The following is a 15,477-nucleotide window of genomic DNA, read 5'->3' on the forward strand; positions in this document are numbered from 1 at the left end:
CTATCTCTCTGATTTGGTCCTGCCGTACATACCTACACGTACGCTACGGTCACAAGACGCAGGCCTCCTAATTGTCCCTAGAATTTCTAAGCAAACAGCTGGAGGCAGGGCTTTCTCCTATAGAGCTCCATTTTTATGGAACGGTCTGCCTACCCATGTCAGAGACGCAAACTCGGTCTCAACCTTTAAGTCTTTACTGAAGACTCATCTCTTCAGTGGGTCATATGATGTAGTCTGGCCCAGGAGTGGGAAGGTGAACGGAAAGGCTCTGGAGCAACGAACCGCCCTTGCTGTCTCTGCCTGGCCGGTTCCCCTCTTTCCACTGGGATTCTCTGCCTCTAACCCTATTACAGGGGCTGAGTCACTGACTTACTGGGGCTCTCTCATGCCGTCCCTGGAGGGGGTGCGTCACCTGAGTGGGTTGATTCACTGTTGTGGTCATCCTGTCTGGGTTGGCGCCCCCCCTTGGGTTGTGCCATGGCGGAGATCTTTGTGGGCTATACTCGGCCTTGTCTCAGGATGGTAAGTTGGTGGTTGAAGATATCCCTCTAGTGGTGTGGGGGCTGTGCTTTGGCAGAGTGGGTGGGGTTATATCCTTCCTGTTTGGCCCTGTCTGGGGTGTCCTCGGATGGGGCCACAGTGTCTCCTGACCCCTCCTGTCTCAGCCTCCAGTATTTATGCTGCAGTAGTTTATGTGTCGGGGGGCTAGTGTCAGTTTGTTATATCTGGAGTACCTCCCCTGTCCTATTCGGTGTCCTGTGTGAATCTAAGTGTGCGTTCTCTAATTCTCTCTTTCTCTCTCTCTCTCGGAGGACCTGAGCCCTAGGACCATGCCCCAGGACTACCTGACATGATGACTCCTTGCTGTCCCCAGTCCACCTGGCCGTGCTGCTGCTCCAGTTTCAACTGACCTGAGCCCTAGGACCATGCCCCAGGACTACCTGACATGATGACTCCTTGCTGTCCCCAGTCCACCTGGCCGTGCTGCTGCTCCAGTTTAGACTGTTCTGCCTTATTATTATTTGACCATGCTGGTCATTTATGAACATTTGAACATCTTGGCCATGCTCTGTTATAATCTCCACCCGGCACAGCCAGAAGAGGACTGGCCACCCCACATATGCTCTCTCTAATTCTCTCTTTCTTTCTCTCTCTCGGAGGACCTGAGCCCTAGGACCATGCCCCAGGACTACCTGACATGATGACTCCTTGCTGTCCCCAGTCCACCTGACCGTGCTGCTGCTCCAGTTTCAACTGTTCTGCCTTATTATTATATGACCATGCTGGTCATTTATGAACATTTGAACATCTTGGTCATGTTCTGTTATAATCTCCACCCGGCACAGCCAGAAGAGGACTGGCCACCCCACATAGCCTGGTTCCTCTCTAGGTTTCTTCCTAGGTTTTGGCCTTTCTAGGGAGTTTTTCCTAGCCACCGTGCTTCTACACCTGCATTGCTTGCTGTTTGGGGTTTTAGGCTGGGTTTCTGTACAGCACTTTGAGATATCAGCTGATGTACGAAGGGCTATATAAATACATTTGATTTGATTTTGATTTTATTTTATTTGAATTTTGGACCATTCATCTTTACAAAACTGTTTCAGTTCAGCAATATTCTTAGAATGTCTGGTGTGAACCACTCTCGTGGTCATGCCACAGCATTTTATATCAGGTTGAGGTCAGGACTCAGACTGGGCCTCTCCAGAAGGTGTATTTTCTTCTGTTGAAGCTATTCTGTTGTGGATTTACGAATGTGTTTTGGTTTGTTGTCCTGTCGCATCACCCAACTTCTGTTGGTGGACAGATAGCCTAACATTCTTCTGCAAAATGTCTTGATAAACTTGGGAGATCATTTTTCCGTCAATGACAGCAAGCTGTCCATGCCCTGAGGCCTCCAAACCATGATGCTCCATCCACCATACTTTATTGTTGGGATGAGGTTTTGATGTTGGTGTGCTGTGCCTTTTTTCTCTCCACACATAGTGTTGTGTGTTCCTTCCAAACAACTAAAATGTAGATTAATCTGTCCACAGAATATTTTGCCAGAAGCGCTGTAGAACATCCAGGTGCTCTTTTGTGAACTTGAGAGTTTTTTTATAGGGCAGGGCAGCTCTAACCAATATCTCCAATCTCGTTTCATTGATTGGATTCCAGGTTAAAATGTAACGTTGAGACTGGTGTTTTGTGGGTACTATTTAATGAAGCTGCCAGTTGAGGACTTGTGAAGCATCTGTTTCTCAAACTAGACACTCTAATGTACTTGTCCTCTTGCTCAGTTGTGCATTGGGGCCTCCCACTCCTCTTTCTATTCTGGTTAGAGCTGTTTTTTTGCGCTGTTCTGTGAAGGGAGTAGTACACAGCGTTGTACCAGATCTTCAGTTTCTTGGCAATTTCTTGCATGGAATAGCTTTCATTTCTCAGAACAAGAATAGACTGACGAGTTTCAGAAGAAAGTACTTTGTTTCTTGGCATTTTGAGCCTGTAACCGAACCCACAAATGCTGATGCTCCAGATACTCAACTAGTCTAAAGAAGGCCAGTTTTATTGCTTCTTTAATCAGAACAACAGTTTTCAGCTGTGCTAACATAATTGCAAAAGGGTTTTCTAATGATCAACTAGCCTTTTAAAATGATCAACTTGGATTAGCTAACACAACGTGCCATTGGAACATGTCGTGGAAATATTCAGTCAATCATATTTCACAAATACCGGAGCCTGTGAGTTCAAATAGACTTTATTACTTCATTACAAAATCCGAGCTGGTTCATGGATGCCACTGCCTTCCAGTCTTGGCACACACGTTTTATACATTTGTCCTCCTTACGTCACACTCATAGTAACTCCTCTTAATGGCTCATCCACTCTGGCATTTAGCCACGTTATCATATTGCCTTCATATTAGGGCATGGAACCCGTAGAGCCACAGAAATAGACAAAAATAGACCTGCACTTGCCTTAAGCCAACTTCATTCATGTAGAACCATAGTAACAGACCTTGGCACTTTACAGAAATAACCATACATGTCATCCTGCTAACTCCTCTGAAAGGGACACCCCTGTTCTGGAAAAGACCCAATAGGTGTAACCATAGCAACAGTACATAGTTGGCCATAACACAGTTACAGGAATAACCAGTCATGTCCAACCCCCAGACAGGTGCATGTCTAATGGTGTCCAATGACCCAGAGCACATATAGGGTGCACTAGTCTTGCTGGTTCCTTCTGAAATAAGTAATTGCAGCATATGTACTGAAACATTCACAACATATACAGGAGTGATGGTTGCTGATAATGGGCCTCTACGTCTATGTAGATATTCGGTAAAAAATCAGGGTTTTAGGTGACAGGCCAAATTTCTTCAGCCTCCTGAGGTTGAAGAGGCACTGTTGCACCTTCTTCACCACACTGTCTGTGTCGGTGGACCATTTCAGTGTGTCAGTGATGTGTATGCTGAGGAACTTCAAACTTTCCACCTTCACTGCTGTCCCATCGATGTGGATTGTGGGTTGCTCCCTCAGCTGTTTCCTGACGTCGACGATCATCTCCTTTGTTTTGTTGACTTTAAGTGAGAGGTTATTTTCCTGACACCACCCTCCGAAAGCCCTCACCTCCTCCCTGTAGGCCGTCTCGTCGTTGTTGGTAATCAAGCCTACTACTGTTGTGTCGCCTGCAAACTTGATGATTGAGTTGGAGCCATGCATGGCCACGCAGTCATGGGTGAACAGGGAGTACAGGAGGTGACTGAGCACGAACCCTTGTGGGGTCCCAGTGTTGAGGATCAGCGAAGTGGAGATGTTATTTCCTACTTTCACCACCTGGGGGTGGCCCGCGAGGAAGTCCAGGACCCAATTGCACAGGGCGGGGTTGAGACCGAGGGCCTCAAGATTAATGATGAGATTGGAGGGTACTTTGGTGTTGAATGCTGAGCTATAGTCAATGAACAGCATTCTTACATAGGCATTCCTCTTGTCCAGATGGGATAGGGCAGTGTGCAGTGTGATGGCGATTGCATCGTCTGTGAACCTATTGGGGCAGCCAGCAAATGGAAGTGGGTCTAGGGTGACAGGTAAGGTGGAGGTTATATGATCCTTAACTAGCCTCTCAAAGCACTTCATGATGACAGAAGTGAGTGCTTCAGGGAGATAGTCATTTAGTTCAGTTAGCTTTGCATTCTTGGGTACAGGAACAATGGTGGCCATCTTGACGCGGCTAGGGATGCCGTCTGGGCCGTTAGCCCTGCGAGGGTTAACATGTTTAAATGTCTTACTCACGTCGGCCACGAAGAAGGAGAGTAACTACAATGTTGTTGATCCATCCTCAGTTTTCTCCTATCACAACCATTAAACTATGTAACTGTTTTAAAGTCACCATTGGCCTCATGGTGAAATGCTTGAGTGGTTTTCTTCTTCTCCAGTAACTGAATTAGCAAGGCCACCTGTATCTTTGTAGTGACTGGGTGTATTGATACACCATCATTGATACACCAAAATTCAGTGGCTGTTTTTGATTTATTTTACCCATCTACCAATAGCTGCCCTTCTTTGTGAGGCATTGGGAAACATCCCTGGTCTTTTTTACTATTAAACTTGTTTAGCCTTGCCATTACAAAGGGTTTGAACACTTATTGACTCAGGGCATTTCAAGTTGAAATTGTAAACTATTTAGTAAACATTTCTAAAAACATAATTCCACATTGACATTATGGGGTATTGTGTTTAGGCCAGTGACACAAAATCTAAATTGAACCCATTTTATATGCAAGCTGTAACACAACAAAATGTGTAAAGAGTTGAGTGGTGTGAATACTTTCTGAAAGCACTGTATACAGGATGAGGTTTCTTTTTCATGGTAACATACAAGATATGTAAGGTAGCAGAGGACAAATAAGGAAACACTGAGATAGATAGACTTAAGCGAAATGTAGAGATACTGTACATATGTATGACATATTAACTAATACATATGTGACCGACCGGCTCCATTAGGTCTTATGTAGCAACATTTTAAATGGTGTTTTTTGCATTATATAAAAGTAGAGACTAGAAAATGGTATATCATACACTACAGTAGAGGAACAATGGGAAAGTAATTCTGCTTTGAAAGTTGATAAACTTGTAACCCCACTTTTGAGAGAATGGCCTTTGAATGTTTTGGTACACCCACTAGAGAGCTCTTCTTTGTCTACACCAATTCAACACCGTTTACACCTTCTTAAGCCTGAGCCCAACCCATCTCTTTAAGGATTCACATGTGAGGCCATGTGCTAAACAGAGTGAGTAAGGTAGCGTACTAAACAACCAAATATTTCAAGACTAAAGGATAGTTTATACTACATCTATTGATGTCACGACTTCCGCCGAAGTCGGTCCCTCTCTTTGTTCGGGCGGTGTTCGGCGGTCGACGTCACCAGTCTTCTAGCCATCGCCGCTCCACCTTTCATTTTCCATTTGTTTTGTCATGTTTTCCTGCACACCTGGTTTACATCTAATCATAATTACTCTGTGTATTTAGCCCTCTGTTCCCTCCATGTCTGTGTGAGGTATTGTTTATTGTCGAGGTTGGCACGCTTCTGGCTGGTTAGCGCCAGGTTTCATGTATACCTATGTTTTGTGGCAGCCGGTACTTTGTACTTTGTTTGTGGTACTTTGTGCTGCCTTACTTGTTTTGGGCATTTGGTGTTGGTGATGCTGTTGAATTCTGGTCTTACTATTTGCCTCAGTAAAGTTCTTCGTATTCCCTCATCTCTGCTCTCCTGCACCTGACTTCCATGCACCAGCTACACCCACCGTTGACAATTGAAATGTCTGTATTCAGTTGTCGCAGTGACATCATAAACATTCTGTTGTCGTCCGACATCAAACTTGTCGTTGTAGTTAAGAAAAAGTATAAACACAAAAACTACAGCCTGCATGACATCAGCAGCCTGGTGGTCCACCATAGCCTACCTGGTGTATTTTAACACCAATAAACCTATCCATTTAAAAATGAATGACATACAGTATACTAAAATCTATAAACCAGGCAACTAAAAGCAACTTTCTAAACAATGTTTTGGTTCGTTTTTAGCTTGTTAACTAGCTAGCTAACGTCAAGTTAGCTGGCTAGCCTGTTCAAATAATGACCATATCATATAGCTGACAACGTCTTAAATGTAGCTAATTTGTATTCATTACTACAGGAAAATAAACCCATTATTTTCAAGTTAATGGCAAGCTAATTACAGAAAATAGCTTACAGTTGTGTGTGACAACTTGGATAACGTTAAATCCTAACTTGACTTTGGTGCAGGTCATGTTGTTCTTCACATTACCGTCTCTGGTAAACACAAACTAAATCAAATTAAATAAAAGTTGATTTGTCACATGCACAGGATACAGAAGGTGTAAACTGTACAGTGAAATGTTTACTTGCATAGTGGATAGCGCCATTTTTATGGAATGGTCTGCCTATCCATGTGAGAGACGCAGACTCGGTCTCAACCTTTAAGTCTTTATTGAAGACTTCAGTAGGTCCTATGATTGAGTGTAGTCTGGCCCAGGAGTGTGAAGGTGAATGGAAAGGCACTGGAGCAACGATCCGCCCTTGCTGTCTCTGCCTGGCCGGTTTCCCTCTCTCCACTGGGATTCTCTGCCTCTAACCCTATTACGGGTGCTGAGTCACTGGCTTACTGGTGCTCTTCCATGCCATCCCTAGGAGGGGTGCGTCACTTGAGTGGGTTGAGTCAATGACCTGCTCTTCCTGTCCGAGTTGGCGCCCCCCCCTCAGTTTCGTGCCATGGGGGAGATCTTCGTGGGCTATACTCAGCCTTGTCTCAGGATGGTAAGTTGGTGGTTTGAAGATATCCCTCTAGTGGTGTGGGGGCTTTGGCAAAGTGGGTGGGGTAATATCCTGCATGTTTGGCCCCGTCTGGGGGTATCATCAGACAGGGCCACAGTGTCTCCTGACCCCCCCTGTCTCAGCCTCCAGTATTTATGCTGCGATAGTGTATGTGTCGGGGGGCTAGGGTCAGTTTGTTATATCTGGAGTATTTATCCTGTCTTATTCGGTGTCCTGTGTGAATTTAAGTGTGTGAATTTAAGTGTGTAAATGTAAGTATGCTCTCTCTAATTCTCTCTCTTTCTCTCGGAGGACCTGAGCCCTAGGACCATGCCTCAGGACTACGTGGCTTGATGACTCCTTGGTGTCCCCAGTCCACCTGGTAGTGCTGCTGCTCCAGTTTCAACTGTTCTGCCTGTGGCTATGGAGCCCTGACCTGTTCGCCAGATGTGCTACCTTGTCCCAGACCTCCCAGACCTGTTTTTAACTCTCTAGAGACAGCAGGTGCAGTAGAGATACTCTGAATGATCGGCTATGAAAAGCCAACAGACATCTACTCCTGAGGTGCTGACCTGTTGCACCCTCGACAACCACTGTGATTATTATTATCTGACCCTGCAGGTCATCTATGAACATTTGGCCATGTTCTGTTATAATCTCCACCCGGCCATGTTCTGTTATAATCTCCACCCGGCACAGCCAGAAGAGGACTGGCCACCACCCTCAGAGCCTGGTTCCTCTCTAGGTTTCTTCCTAGGTTCTGGCCTTTCTATGGGAGTTTTTCCTAGCCCCCGTGCTTCTAGACCTGCATTGCTTGCTGTTTGAGGTTTTAGGCTGGATTTCTGCACAGCACTTTGTGACATCAGCTGATGTAAGAAGGGCTTTGTAAATACATTTATTGATTGATTGATTTTGTTTAAACATTAGCAAATGGCTCTGAGATAGGAATAATATAATGTTAATACTACATAGAGCATACACGTAACAAAAGCTAGCGAGCCTGCTAGCTAGATAACAGTATGCTTTAACTTGCAATGAAATTACTTCCTGACAAAATCAGAAACAAATACAGTACCAGTTGGACACACCTACTCATGCAAGGGTTTTTCTTTATTTTTACTATTTTCTCCATTGTAGAATAATAGTGAAGACATCAAAACTATGAAATAACACATATGGAATCATGTAGTCACCAAAAACGTTTTTAGGGCCTTCCTCTGACACCGCCTGGCATAGGGGTCCTGGATGCCCCAATGATGTACTGGGCATCCCTCTGTAGTGCCTTACAGTTGGATGCAGAGCATACCTGGCGGTGATGCAACAGGTCAGGATGTTCTTGATGGTGCTGCTGTAGAACGTTTTGAGGACGATCATCTTCCTTGTCTTAATGATGGTGTTGGAGTCGTGCTTGGCCACGCAGTCGTGGGTGAACAGGGAGTACAGGAGGAGACTAAGCACACACCACTGAGGGGCCCCAGAGCTTTGAGGGGACTATGGTGATGAACGCTGAGCTGTGGTCAATGAACAGCATTCTCACATAGGTGTTCCTTTTTCCAGTTGGGAAAGGGCAGTGTGGAGTGCGAATGAGATTGCGTCATCTGTGGATCTGCTGGGGCAGTATGTGAATTGGACTGGGTCCAGGGTTTCTGGGATAATGGTGTTGATATGAGCCATGACCAGCCTTTCAAAGCACTTCATGGCAACTGACATGAGTGCTACAGGGCGGTAGTCATATAGGCAGGGTACCTTAACTTTCTTGGGCACAGGTGGTGTGCTTGAAACATGTAGGTATTACAGAGTCAGTCAGGGACAGGTTGAAATGTCAGTGAAGACACTTGCCAGTTGGTCCGCGTATGCTCTGAGTACACGTCCTGGTAATTCGTCTGGCACCGCGGCCTTGTGAATGTTGACGTGTTTAAAGGTCTTGCTCACATCGGCTATGGAGAGTGTGATCACACAGTCGACCGGAACAGCTGGTGCTCTCACGCATGCTTCAGTGTTGCTTGCCTCGAAGTGAGCATCAAAGCCCGTCTGGTAGTCTCGCGTCACTGGGCAGCTCACGGATGGATCTCCCTTTGTAGTCTGTAATAGTTTGCAAGCCCTGCCACATCTGACTAGCATCAGAGCCGGTGTAGTAGGATTCAATCTTAGTCCTGTATTGACGCTTTGCCTGTTTGATGTTTCGTCTGAGGGCATAAGAGGATTTCGTGTCCCGCTCCTTGAAAGCAGCAGCTCTAGCCTTTAGCTCCGTGCGGATGTTGCCTGTGATCCATGGCTTCTGGTTGGGATATGTACGTACAGTCACTGTGGGTACGTCGTCGTCTATGTACTTATTGATGTAGCCGGTGACTGAGGTGGTATACTCCTAAATACCATTCGATGAATTCTGGAACATATTCCAGTCTGTCTAGCAAAACAGACCTGTAGCATAGCATCCACGTCATCTGACCAATTCCGTATTGAGCGAGTCACTGGTACTTCATTCTTTAGTTTTTGCTTGTAAGCGGGAATCAGGAGGATAGAATTATGGTCAGATTTTCAAATAGAGGGTGAGGGAGAGCTTTGTACATGTCTCTGTGTGAAAGGTGGTCTAGTTTTTGTGACATGCTGGTAGAAATTAGGGAAAACAGATTTCAGTTTGCCTGCATTAAAGTCCCCAGCCACTAGGAGTGCCGCTTCTGGATGACCTTTTTCTTGTTTGCTTATGGTCTTATTTCACACATTGAGTGCGGTCTTAGTGCCAGCGTCGGCTTGTGAAGGTACACCCCCCCACCCCTCGTCTTACTGGACGTAGCTGTTGTATCCTGCTGATGCACGGAAAACAGCCCTGCTCCCACTCAGCCCAGTCCAAGCTCTTTTCTGTCCTGGTACCCCAATGGTGGAACCAGCTTCCCCCTGAAGCTAGGACAACCGCGTCCCTGCCCATCTTCTAAAACCCTACCTCTTCAAACAGTATCTGAGTGGTTCTCCCATAGACACCAATGCAATAGCTGCTGTGTCTGGTCTAGTTAGTTAATTGAACCAGAAAAAAACAGTGACCCCTAACCTCTGACCCCTCACCCTGCCCTAAACCCTCTCCTGAGCAATGTCAACTGCCTCATGAAATAGCCAAATACACTCATTTAAAGGGGTGTACACATCATTTTTGTATAGATGGTGTATAATGATCTGGCTTCATCACATTCAGGTTAAGATATTAGGATCTGTATAGACTAGTACAAGTAAATTATCAATTTCAATGTAAGGGTTTTGTGATGTAAACTTCGAAATGAGTAGTATATATACATACAGACGTGCTCAAATTTGTTGGTACCCCTCCACAAAAAAATGAAACAATTTTATCTGAAATAACTTGAAACTGACCAAAGTAATTGGCATCCACCATTGTTTATTCCATATTTAATATAAATCAGACTTTGCTTTAGATTTTTTTGTTCAACATAAAATTGTAAATGGCATGGACAAAAATGATGGAACCCATAACCTAATATTTTGTTGCACAACCTTTTAGAGGCAATCACTGCAATCAAACGTTTTCTGTAGCTCTCAGTGAGACTTCTGCACCTGTTAACAGGTAGTTTGGCCCACTCTTCCTGAGCAAACTGCTCCAGCTGTCTCAGGTTTGATGGGTGCCTTCTCCAGACTGCAAGTTTCAGCTCTTTCCATAGATGTCCGATAGGATTCAGATCAGGACTCATAAAGGCCACTTCAGAATAGTCCAATGTTTTGATCTTATCCATTCTTGGGTGCTTTTAACTGTATGTTTTGGGTCATTATCCTGTTGAAGGTGTTGGGGAATAATCAGAATTAGTTGGTAACATAGGTAAGATGTTTTAGATTCATCATATGTTTGTAAGTTACTTCTCATCAGAATGTTTATTTTTGTTTAATACTGTGGTGGGGTTGCAGTCATCTGTTCTCTGTCAAGACTAAGATTTGGGCCGGAGAGAGGGGAGAGGTCAAGTGTGTATCTCTTGGCTCCATAATGTCTGTGTGCCAGTCAATGTGTCTCTGTGATCTTGTCAAAATAGGGTGGATTTGATATATGCCTGTTGATATGAGGATTTGTTTAGGTTCTGAGTTTGAGAAAAGAACATAGTTTAGGAGACAACGCTGAACAATAAACTATGGCCAATGCTGTGTGGCTATGTGTGTCTTTGCTATAAAGGATCTCAGTTGCAATGTGTAAGGGACTCTCAGAGAATTCATTTATAGACACTGAATTGATCTGAGAGTCACAGGGTTGTGATGGAGCTCATATAATTAAAGATGGACTTTGTGATAAACTCTGACTTGTGTGTGGTTTGCTCTCATGATTTGGTAAATACAGGAAATTTCCACGACAAAGGACCCATGACCTGCGACTGAGACAGATCTTTCTGACACTAGGCAGCATGTTTCGCTCCAGAATGCCTTGATAGTCTTGAGATTTCATTGTGCTCTGCACAGATTTAAGGCACCCTGTGCCAGGCGCAGACCCAAAACATAACCCAGCCCCCTCCATGTTTCACTGCAGGTGTGGTGTTCTTTCCTTTGACAGCATCATTTTTTCATCTGTGAACATAGAGCTGATGTGAATTGCCAAAAAGCTCCAGTTTTGGCTCATCTGTCCACAGGACATTCTTCCAGAAGGGTTGGGGCTTGTCAATATGTAGTCTGTCTTTTTAAAATCTTTTTCTTTCAAAAGTGGAGTTCTGATGTGTCTTCTTCCATGGAGCCCATTTTAGCTCAAAAAGCGACAGATGGTGCCATCAGAAACTGACGTACCTTCACCTTGGAGTTCAGCTTATATCTCTTTGGCAGTTATCCATTGTTCTTTTTCTACCTTTCGCACTATCCTTCTGTTCAATCTGGGGTCGATGTTCCTCTTGCGGCCGCGCCAAGGGAGGTTGGCACTAGGCAGCCATAGAACTTAAACTTCTTAATATTTGCAACTGTTGTCACAGGAACATCAAGCTGCTTGGAGGTGGTCTTGTAGCCTTTACCACGCTTGTCTATTATTGTCTTTCTGATCTCCTCAGACAAATCTCTCCTCAGCTTTCTCTGGTCCATGTTCAGTGTGGTGTATACAATGATACCAAACAGCACAGTGACTACTTTTCCCCCATTTAAATAGGCTGAATGACTGATTACAAGATTGGAGATGTGTGATACTAATTAAATAAACTAATTAGTTTGAAATATCACTAATCCAATTATTTATTATATTTTATATATATGCCAACAATTGTGTACAGGCCATTTTAGAATCTCTTTAAGCAATAATTAATCTCTTTTTACAGCTTCTTTGCTTTATTCTATGACATACAAAAGGCATACATTATAAAATAGTTTTTAATTTCATCACTTTTCAGGAGGAATTAAGCATTATTTCAATGAGATGTAAGGGTACCAACACATTTGAGCATGTCTGTATATTATATGATACTAGGAGGAGAATTTAAAATCACATAATGTTGTTTGGCCAAACGCTTACAACTGGTAAAGTAGATTTACACTGCAGGTGAATAGCTATTTATACGATATAGATTTACTATGCTACAATGCTGCTGAATAGCTGTTTATACAAACAAATTTACTATGCTACAATTCTGGTGAATAGCTGTTTATACTAGAGGTTGACCGATTATGATTTTTCAACGCCAATACCGATACCGATTATTGGAGGACAAAAAAAGCCGATACCGATTAATCGGCCGATTTTACAAATGTCTTTGTAATAATGACAATTACAACAATACTGAATGAGAAGATAGTAAAAGTGCAATATGTGCCATGTAAGAAAGCTAACGTTTAAGTTCCTTGCTCAGAACATGAGAACATATGAAAGCTGGTGGTTCCTTTTAACATGAGTCTTCAATATTCCCAGGTAAGAAGTTTTAGGTTGTAGTTATTATAGGAATTACAGGACTATTTCTCTCTATACCATTTGTATTTCATATACCTTTGACTATTGGATGTTCTTATAGGCACTTTAGTATTGCCAGTGTAACAGTATAGCTTCCGTACCTCTCCTCACTCCTACCTGGGCTCGAACCAGGAACACAACGACAACAGCCACCCTCGAAGCAGCGGTACCCATGCAGAGCAAGGGGAACAACTACTCCAAGTCTCAGAGCGAGTGACGTTTGAAACGCTATTAGCGTGTCTAGCTAGCCATTTCACATCACATCGTTACACCAGCCTAATCTCGGGAGTTGATAGGCTTGAAGTCATAAACAGCAAAGCTGCTGGCAAAACGCACAAAAGTGCTGTTTGAATGAATGCTTATGAGCCTGCTGGTGCCTACCATCACTCAGTCAGACTGCTCTATCAAATCATGGACTTAATTATAATATAATAACACACAGAAATACGAGCCTTAGGTCATTAATATGGTCAAATCCAGAAACTATCATCTCGAAAACAAGACGTTTATTCTTTCAGTGAAATACGGATCCGTTCCGTATTTATCTAACGGGTGGCATCCATCAGTCTAAATACTCCTGTTACATTGCACAACCTTCAATGTTATGTCATAATTATGTAAAATCCTGGCAAATCAGTTCGCAATGAGCCAGGCAGCCCAAACTGTTGCATATACCCTGACTCTGCGTGCAATGAACGCAAGAGAAGTGACACAATTTCACCTGGTTAATATTGCCTGCTAACCTGGATTTCTTTTAGCTAAATATGCAGGTTTAAAAATATATACTTCTGTGTATTGATTTTAAGAAAGGCATTGCTGTTTATGGTTAGGTACACTTTGGAGCAACTACAGTCCTTTTTCGCAAATGCGCACTAGTGATTATGATTGATTAAGTTTAATGCTAGCTAGCAACTTACCTTGGCTTCTTACTGCATTTGCGTAACAGGTGGGCTCCTCGTGAGGCAGGTGGTTAGAGCGTTGGACTAGTTAACCGTAAGGTTGCAAGATTGAATCCCTGAGCTGACAAGGTAAAAATCTGTTGTTCTGCCCCTGAACAAGGCAGTTAACCCACCGTTCCTAGGCCGTCATTGAAAATAAGAATGTGTTCTTAACTGACTTTCCTAGTTAAATAAAGGTGTAAAATAAAAAAAATTAAATCGTCCAAATCAGCGTCCAAATATACCGATTTCCGATTGTTATGAAAACTTGAAATCAGCCCTAATTAATTGGCCATTCCGATTCATTGGTTGACCTCTAGTTTATACAAACAGATTTACTATGCTACAATTCTGTTGAATAGCTGTTTATACAAACAGATTTACTATGCTACAATGCTGGCTCAAGTGATCTCAAATTTAATTTTTTGAACATTGCACTTTAGCAGACATGGTCAGATACCAACTCGACAGTCCTCTTCTCTTTGTGTTCATAGCCACATGGTGGTCAATAAATCCCTTTCCTGCAGTGAAATTACCTAATGGCCTTATGGGTGGAATATTATTCATATTTTTTCTAATTTCAAATGAAGAAATCATTTTTTTCTATGTAAAAAGCTTGTTTTTTTTCAGTCTTCTGTGATGTATATAAAGTGTCATATTGGGATGCAAACTCAATTGAACACACTTCAATTCTATATCTGACATGGTACAGGCGTCTTCTTTTTTTAAGCCCATAATCATGTGTGTGAGGTGTATACTTTCGTTTCAAAGTAGTTTTGTTTAAGATTACCAAGAAACACTCTGTTAGCCCACTGCAGTAATAAGGTTAATGACTGTATAATACAGAGTTCATTAACCCTAAAAACACTGCTATTATTAACCTTATGGGACACAGCTATCTAGGGTTAACCTTAATGCGGGGTTTATTAAACACAAAGAACACCATCACTTCTATTGTTCTCTGCTTGTAAACAAGCAACTTCCTGTCTGGAGAATGTTTCCTAATATGTTTCCAGTATTCAGACCCCTTGACTTTTTCCACATTTTGTTACGTTACAGCCTTATTCTAAAATGTATTAAATAAAAATACACAAAATACCCCATAATGACAAAGGAAAAAAAGTTTTTTAGACATTTTGGCAAATGTATTAAAACAGAAATACCTTATTTACATAAGTATTCAGACCCTTTGCTATGAGACTCGAAATTGAGCTCAGGTGCATCCTGTTTCCATGGATAATCTTTGAGGTATTTCTACAACTTGATTGTAGTCCATCTGTGGTAAATTAAATTGATTGGACAATATTAGGAAAGGCACACACCTGTCTATATAAGGTCCCACAGTTGACAATGCATGTCATAGCAAAAACCAAGCAATGAGGTCGAATGAATTGTCCGTAGTGCTCCGAGACAGGATTGTGTCCAGGGTACAGATCTGGGGAAGGGTACCAAAATATACCTGCAGCATTGAAAATCACCAAGAACACATTGACCACCATCATTCTTAAATGGAAGAAGTTTGGAACCACCAAGACTCTTCCTAGAGCTGGCCGCCCGTCCAAACTGAGCAGTCTGGGGAGAAGGGCCTTGGTCAGGGAGGTGACCAAGAACCTGATGGTCACTCTGACAGAGCTCCAGTTTCTCTACTCAATACTGCCCCTGCTGCCATAAGAAGTTAAGGGTCTGAATACTTATACAAATGTGATAGTTTTTGAAATTTTTAATACATTTGGAAACATTTCTGTAAACCTGATTTACTTTATAATTATGGGGTATTGCGTGTAGATTGAGTAAAAAAAAAAAATATATATATAT

Source organism: Oncorhynchus tshawytscha, unplaced genomic scaffold, assembly GCF_018296145.1.
Source record: "Oncorhynchus tshawytscha isolate Ot180627B unplaced genomic scaffold, Otsh_v2.0 Un_contig_2559_pilon_pilon, whole genome shotgun sequence".
NCBI classification, from domain to species: Eukaryota; Metazoa; Chordata; class Actinopteri; order Salmoniformes; family Salmonidae; genus Oncorhynchus; species Oncorhynchus tshawytscha.